Below are 8,697 nucleotides of genomic sequence, written 5' to 3'. Positions count from 1 at the left end.
CTACTCAAATATATGAGTTTGTGTGTTGAAATGAATGGAAGTTTTCATATGGATGAGTGAATGTGTGACCACGGTCACGAATGTTAGCATATTAATGTGTGTGAGAGTGAATGTACATGTTTGTGAGCATGTGAAATTGATGTATATTTCCGTGAGTTATTGTCAAAGTGTGTGTGTGTGTATACTAGAACATCTCTTTGTGTATAAATGTGTGAACTTCATGGTAAATGTGAGCATACTCATCTGTGAGAATATGATTATGATGCTGTTTGTGAGTGTCTCATACCTGGGGAATTGTATATGATGGGATTATACGAGAATGTGTGTGAGTGAATGTGTGAGCTTGTTTGAGGAAATGTATATGTAAGGACATTTTCATGAGTGAGTGTGTAACTGTTCATTAGTATAAGCTCGTTACTGTGATTTCACTTCTGTAAAGATATGAGTATGTGCTTGTGAGTTTATATGAGTGCCTGTGTGTGTGAAAGTATGAGCTTAGTGATGCCTGTGAGAAAATTTGTGTTCACATATATACATGAAAATATTGCTGTTTGTGAGCATATTAATATGCACATATAAGGGCATCTGAGTATACTGTTGTCAGCATATATGAGGATCTGAATTTGTAAGCATGTTCATGTGTTAGTGGCATGTGAGCATTTTGTGTGAGGGAATGTGTACGATTATATGAGTGTCTATGAAAGTGTTAGCTGCTCAGTCATTTCAGACACTTTGTGACCCCATGGACTCTAGCCTGCCAGGTTCCACTGTTCATGGATTCCTCTGGATTAGAATACTGAAGCGGCTAGTCATTCCCTTCTCCAGGGGATATTCCCAAGTCAGAGATCAAAGCCATGTCTCCTGAATTGATTCTCTTGAAAGATTCTTTGTCATCTGAGCCACAAGAGAAGCCTGACTGTGTCTAGACACATGAATAAATTGGTGAATATGTTTTAAGTCTGTGAATATGCTTCAATATTAGAGAATTTGGGTCTGTTGTGCATGTATGTGAACATTTCTTATATCTCAGTGAATCTGTGAATGTGTTCATGTAAATATTCTGTGAATTTGAGTGAATAGTGACCACACAAGTATATGCAAACATGTTAATGTTTGTGTTTCTTACAGTTTTGTTTCCCTGTGATTGATATCTAGTCTCATAGCATTGTAGTCAGAAAATATGTTTGATACAATTTCATTATTCTTAAATTTTATAAGGCTTGATTTGTGACCCAAGATGTGGTCTATCGTGGAGAATGATAGACCAGGAGAATGTTCCGTGTGCATTTGAGAAGAAAGTATATTCTTCTGCATTTTGATGGAATGCCTGGAACATAGGTCCATCTTCTCTAATGTGTCACTGAAGGCTTGTGTTTCCTTATTAATTTTCTGTTTTGATGATCTGTCCATTGGTGTAAATGGGGTGTTAAAATCCCCTACTATTATTGTGTTACTGTCACTTTCCCCTTTTATATCTGTTAGTGTTTGCATATGTATTGAGGAGCTCCTGTGTTGGGTGCATAAATATTTACAATTTATTATGTCTTCTTCACGGTTTTGAAAGGTTGCTGCTAAAATGAGCCATGAACAATGCCAGGATTCTTGGCCTCCTGAGGAGACGAATTCAATCTGGGGCCAGTGACGAGGCTTGATTGCTCAGAGCTTTTGTGTAATAAAGTTTTATTAAAGTATAAAAGAGATAGAGAAAGCTTTTGACATAGATATCAGAAGGGGGCAGAAAGAGTGTCCCCTTGCTAGTTTTTAGCAAGGAGGTACATACCTATTGGCAAGCTGCTAATTAGAGAAAATAAATGCCTCAAAATTGAGAAAGTGGCTCCAGGCCTCTCAGCCACAACATGCATTTTGAGATAGCTTCGGCATAAGGTGAGTCATCCTGGGCCATAAAACAATTGACATGAATCTTGAAGAAAGACAGATTTCCAAGCAAATACGTAGTTTTATAAACATAGCTTAAGAGAATATTTCCATGAGTAAAACCTGCTGGTTTGTTGAGCCATTATTAGTTCTGAGTCTCAGGCGGAACTGACTTGAAGAAAGGTAGATTCTAAGGTAAATACATAGCTCATTAACATAGCTTACAGAAAATATATCCATAAGAAAAATGCATTGGTTAGCGCAAGGTTTGAGAAAAGTCAAGTTTAGGTGGAACCAGGTGTTGTCATGGCAACACAGAATTTTAAAAGAAACCTTTTAATTTTGTATAGAGAAGGGGAAAAAATGTCTGACATTTGTAGTTTGTTTCCTCCTGCTGCTTAAGAGAGAAAAAAAAAAAAAAGTCTGACATTTGCAGTCTATTTCCTCCACTTGGGGACCCCTAGCCTTCCTGCCTGTTACCTTCTCAGTTTGATGCCTTGATCATTAGGGAATGTCCTTTATCTCTTGTAATATTTTATATTTTAAGGTCTATTCTGTTTGATATGAGAATAGCCACTCTGGTTTTCTTTTGATTTATATTTGGATTGGAATAGCTTTTTCCACTCTCTCACTTTCAGTCTGTATGTGTCTTTAGGTCTGAAGTGCATCTCTCATAGACAGCAATATATGTGGGTCTTGTTTCTGTATTCCTCAGCCACTCTTTGTCTTTTGGTTGGAGCACATAATCCATTTATATTTAAAATAATTATTGATAGATATGTTCCTATTGGCATTTAATTGTTTTCCATTTGTTTTTGCAGATCTTTTCCTTCTCTCATGTTTCATGCCTATAGAAGTCCCTTTAACATTTGTTGTAAAATTGGTTTGGTAGTGCTAAACTCTCTTAACTTCTAATTTTCTGTAAAGCTCTGTATTTCTCCATCAATTCTGAATAACATCCTTGCTGGGTAGACTAATATTGGTTGTAGATGTTTTTCCTTTCAGTACTTTAAATATATCCTGCCATTCTCTCCTGGCCTGCAGAGTTTCTGCTAAAAGATCACCTGTTAATCATATGGGTTTTCACTTGTGTGTTACTTGTTGCTTTTCCCTTGCTGCTTTTAATATTCTTTCTTTGTGTTTAATCTTTGTTTAGTGTGATTAGTATGTGTCTCGGTGTATTTCTCCTTTGATTTATCTTGAATGAGAGCATTGGCTCTCCTCCGAATTGACTATTTCCTTTCCCAAGTTGGGAAAGTATTCAACTATAATCTCTTCAAAAATTTTCTCAGACCCTTTCTTTTTCTCTTCTTTGTGTACTAAGTCTGTTCACTCAGATCCAACTCTGTGCAACCCCATGGGCTGTAGCCCACCAGGCTCCTTTGTCCATGAGATTCTCCAGGCCAGAATACTGGAGTGAGTTGCCATTCCCTTCTCCAGGGGATCTTCTTGACCCAGGGATTGAACCAGTGTCCCTTATGTCTCCGGCATTGACATCTGCGTTCTTTACCACTAGAGTAACCTTGGAAGTCCTTCCTCTTTGGGACCCCTATAATTTGAATCTCACTGCATTTAATATTGTCCTAAAGGACTCTGAGACTATCCTCTATTCTTTCCATTCTTTTTCCTGTATTCTGATCTTCAGCAGTTATTTCAACCATTTTCTGCCTCAGTTATTGTTATTGTTTCCTTCTAGAGTATTTTTAATTTCAGCAATTGTGTTGTTCATCTCTGTTCATTTTTATTTCTTCTAGGTCTTTGTTCAGTTCAGTTCAGTTTAGTTGCTCACTCGTGTCTGACACTTTACAGCCCCATGTACTACAACACGCCAAGCTTCCCTGTCCATCACCAACTCCGGGAGCTTGCTCAAACTCATGTCCATTGAGTCAGTGATGCCATCCGACCATCTCATCCTCTGTTGTCCTCTGATCCTCCTGCCCTCAATCTTTCCCAGCATCAGAGTCTTTTCCGATGAGTCCGTTCTTCGCATCAGGTGGCAACTTGCCTAAGGTTACACAACTGATATACGGAAGCACAGACAGGTTATGAAACTTGCTTAAGTTCACACAACTCACATGTAGAAGCACGGAGAGGTTTGACAACTTGCTTAAGATCACACAGCTCAGATATGGAAGCACAGAGAGGTTAGGCAACTTGCCTAAAATCACACAGCTCAAATATGGAGGCAAAGAGAGGTCAGGCAGCTTGCCTAGGATCACACAGCTCATACATGGAAGCATCAATACATTAGGGAATTTGCCTAAGACCACACATCTCAGATAGGGAGGCACTGAGAGGTCAGGCATCTTGCCTAAGATCACACAGCTCACAGGTAGAAGCACAGAGAGGTCAGGCAACTTGACAAAATCACACAGTTCACTAGTGGAAGCACAGAGAGATTGGGCAACTTGTGAAACGTCACACAGCTCAGATATGAAAGCACAGGGAGTTCAGGCAACTTGCTTAGTTCCCACAGTGCTGAAGTGTAAGCACAGAGAAGTTAGGCAACTTGCCTAAAATCACACAGCTCAGAGGTGGAAGCACTGAGGGGTCAGGCTACTTGCCTAAGATCAAACAGCTGAGAAGTTAAAGCAAGGAGATGTCAGGCAACTTGCCTAAGGTCACCCAGCTCAGAATTGGAAGCACAGAGAGATTACCCAACCTGCCTAAGAACACAGAGCACAGAAGTGGAAACAGAAAATTTAGGCAACTTGCCTAAGATCACACAGCTCATTAGTGCCAGCACAGAGAAGTCAGGAAACTTACCAAAGATCCCACCTCAGAAATAGAAGCACGGAGTGGTTAGGCAAGTTACCTAAGATCACACAGCTCAGATATGGAAGCAAAGACATCAGGCAACTTGCTTAAGATCAAAGAGCTTCTGTGGAAGCAGAGAGAGTTTAGGCAACTTGCCTAAAATTACACAGTTCACAAGAGGAAGCACAGAGGTCAGACATCCTGCCTAAGATCACACAGCTCACATATGGAAGCACAGAGAGTGTTGGCAACTTGCCTAAAATCACACAGCTCAAATATGGAAGCACAGGGAGGTCAGGCAGCTTGCCTAAGATCAGACACTTCAGATATGGAAACACTGAGAGGTTAGGCAACTTGCCTAAGATCTCACAGCTCAGATTTGGAGGCACAGAGAGGTCAGGCATCTTGCGCAAAATCACACAGCTGAAAAGTGGACACATAGAGATGTTCGGCAACTTGTCCAAGAACACACAGCTCATATTTGGAAGCACACAGAGGTCAGACTTCTTGACTAAGATCACACAGTTCCGAAGTGGAAACACAGAGAGGTTAGGTAACTTGCCTAGATCCCATAGTGCAGAAATGGAAGAAGAGAGAGAGGTCAGGCAGCTTGCCTAAGATCAAACAGCTTAGAAGTGGAAGGACATAGAGGTCAGGCAACTTGCTTAGACACACAGCTCTTATGGAAGCAAAGACAGGTCAGGGAACTTGCCTAATATCACACAGGTCAGAAGGAGAAGCACGGAGATGTTAGGGAACTTGCCTAATGTCACAGAGCTTAGATATGGAAGAACAGAGAGGTCAGGCAATTTACCAAATATCACACTGCTCAAAAGTGGAAGCACAGAGGTTTCAGGTAACTTTCCTAAGATCACACAGCCACAAAAAGAAGCACACAGAGGTCAAGCAACTTGCCTAAGATCACACAGCTTGAAGTGGAAGCAGAGAGAGACTGGCAACTTGCCTAAGATCTCACAGGTCAGAAGTTCAGGCACAGAGCAGATATGGGACATTCCTAAGATGGGTGCAATCTCAGAAATGACAGAATGATCTCTGTCCATTTCCATGGCAATCCATTAGATATCACAGTAATCCAAGTCTATGCCCCAACCACTAATGCTGAAGAAGCTGAGGTTGAACAGTTCTATGATGACCTACAAGACCTTCTAGAACTAACAGCAAAAAAAAAAAAAAAAAAAAAACACACGTGTTTTTTCCATCACAGCAGAATGGAATGCAAAAGGAGGAAGTCAAGAGATACCTGGTGTAACAGGCAACTTTGGCTATGGAGTACAAAGTGAAGCAGGGCAAAGCCTGACAAAGTTTTGTCAAGAGAATGCACTGGTCGTAGCAAACACCCTCTTCGAGGCGCTCAAGACCTGACTCGACAGACACACATCACCAGATGGTCAATACTGAAATCAGATTGATTATATTCTTTGTAGCTGAAGATGGAAGCTCTATACAGTCACCAAAAAAAAAAAAAAAGCCCAGGATATGACTGTGGCTCAGATCATGAACTCCTTATTGCCAAATTCAGACTAACGTTGAAGAAAGTAGGGGAAACCACTAAACCATTCAGGTATGACCTAAATCAAATCCCTTACGATTATACACTGGAAGTGACCAATAGATTCCAAGGATTAGATCTGATAGAGTGCCTAAAGAACTATGTACAGAGGTTTGTGACAATGTACAGCAGGCGGTCATCAAGACATCCCCAAAAAAATGAAATGCAAAAAGGCAAAATGGTTGTCTGAGGAGGCCTTACAAACAGATAAGAAATGAAGAGAAGCTAAAGGCAAAGAGAAAAGGAAAGATATACCCATCTGAATGCAGAGTTCCAAAGAATACCAAGGAGAGCTAAGAAAGCCTTCCTCAGTGATCAATGCAAAGAAATACAGGAAACAAATAGAGTGGGAAAGACTAGAGATCTCTTCAATAAAATTAGAGATACCAAGGGAATATTTCATGCAAAGATGGGCAAAATTAAGAATAGAAATGGTATGGACCTAACAGAAGCAGAAGATATTAAGAAGAGATGGCAAGAATACACAGAAGAATGATACAAAAAAGAATTTAATGACCCAGATAACCACGATGGTGTGATCACTCACCTAGAGCCAGACATCCTGGAATGTGGAGTCAAGTGGACCTTAGGAAGCATTACTATGATCAAAGCTAGTGGAGGTGATGGAATTCCAGTGAGCTATTTCAGAATCCTAAAAGACAATGCTGTGAAAGTGCTCCACTTGATATACACCAAATTTGGAAAACTCAGCAGTTGCACAGGACTGGAAAAGGTCACTGTTCATTCCAATCCCAATTAAGGCAATCCTAAAGAATATTCAGACTACCACACAAATGCACTCATCTCACATGCTAGCAAAGTAATGCTCTGTCATTTTTGAGATTGCAAGCTAGAGTGCATTAAAAAGCTTCCTTTACGAGTGACTACCCTGCTTTTGTCCATCTTCAGCTGTTTTTATTTCCTTGCGTAAGATTTTCTACATTTGAGCTATCTGAAAATATTCTGGGGAAAAGCCTTTGAACCAGATATGAATAGCTGAGAAAGAATAGCTTAGTAATATTAATAAGTAAAATAATAATTAACAGACATACCTCGTTTCGTTGCATTTAACAAATACTGTGGGGGTTTGGGCTGGTTTTTGTCAAAAATTGAAGCAACCCTGCGTCTGTCACAAGTCTGTCGACCCTGTTTTTCCAACAGCATTTACTCACTTTATGTCTCTGTGTCACATTTTGTTAATTCCCGCAATATTTCAACCTTTTTCACTATTACTGTATTTATCATGGTGATTGTGATTTACTATGGCAAAGAATATTGACTCACTGAAGATTTAGATGGTAGCTAGCAATAAAGTATTTTTAATGCATCCATTGTTTTAGACATAAGGCTATTGCTAATATTGAATAGATTACAGTGTAAAGGTTAAGTTCTATATGCACTGGAAAACCAAAAAACTGGTGACTACCTTTTTATCTGTTGCCTGTATTGGAACTACAGACCAGGCACTATTTTAGATGCACAAGATGTACTGACCTCACAACAACCCTGATGCAGGTACTTAATCACTGTAAATTACAGCCAGGAATTTAAACCAAGGCTGGTGGCTCAACTGGTAAAGAATCCACCTACAATGCAGGGAGACCCCAGTTCAATTCCTGGGTTGGAAGATCCCCTGGAGAAGGGATAGGCTGCCTACTCCAGCATTCTTGGACTTCCCAGGTGGTTCAGCTGGTAAAGAATCCACCTGCAGTGCAGGAGACCTGGGTTCAATCCCTGGGCTGGGAAGATCTCCTGGAGAAGGGAACAGCTCTCCACTCCAGCATTCTGGCCTGGAGAATCCCATGGACTGTATAGTCCGTGGAATCCCAAAGAGTTGGACACAACTGAGACTTTCACTTTTTAACCCTTACACCGCTACCTACTTGGATGGCACTAATTCTTAGCCTAAATGCCAGTACTTTGGCCACCTGATGCAAAGAAAGAGCCAACTCATTGGAAAATACCCTGATGCTGGGAAAGACTGAAGGCAGGAGAAGGGGGCAACAGGATGAGATGGTAGGATGGCATCACCAACTCAGTGGACATGAGTTTGAGCAAACTCTAGGAATAGTGAAGGGCAGGGAAACCTGGCATGCTGCAGTCCATGGGGTCGCAGGGTCAGACACAACTGAGTGACTGAAATGAACTAAAAGGGAATATAAAAAGAAAACTACTTTCTCAGTTTAAGGGGGAAAAAAAGAATTCCCTTTATAAATGGACGATTTAGAGGCAACCCATGCATGTGTGCTCATCTGCTTCAGTTGTGTACTACTCTCTGCAGCCCTGTGGACTGCACCCCACCAGGCTCCTCTGTCCTTGGGATTCTCCAGGCAAGAATACTGGAATGGGTTGCTATGCCCTCCTCCAGGGGATCTTCCCTTCCCAGGGATCGAACCAGTGTCTAGTATGTCTCCTGCAAAGGTGGGTCTTTACCACTCACTGTGCCACCTGGGTGGCAATCCAACAGACCACATTACTGAATTTTTATGGAAGAA

This window comes from Capra hircus, assembly GCF_001704415.2.
Source record: "Capra hircus breed San Clemente chromosome X unlocalized genomic scaffold, ASM170441v1, whole genome shotgun sequence".
NCBI lineage: Eukaryota > Metazoa > Chordata > Mammalia > Artiodactyla > Bovidae > Capra > Capra hircus.
This window is presented reverse-complemented; position numbering follows the sequence as displayed.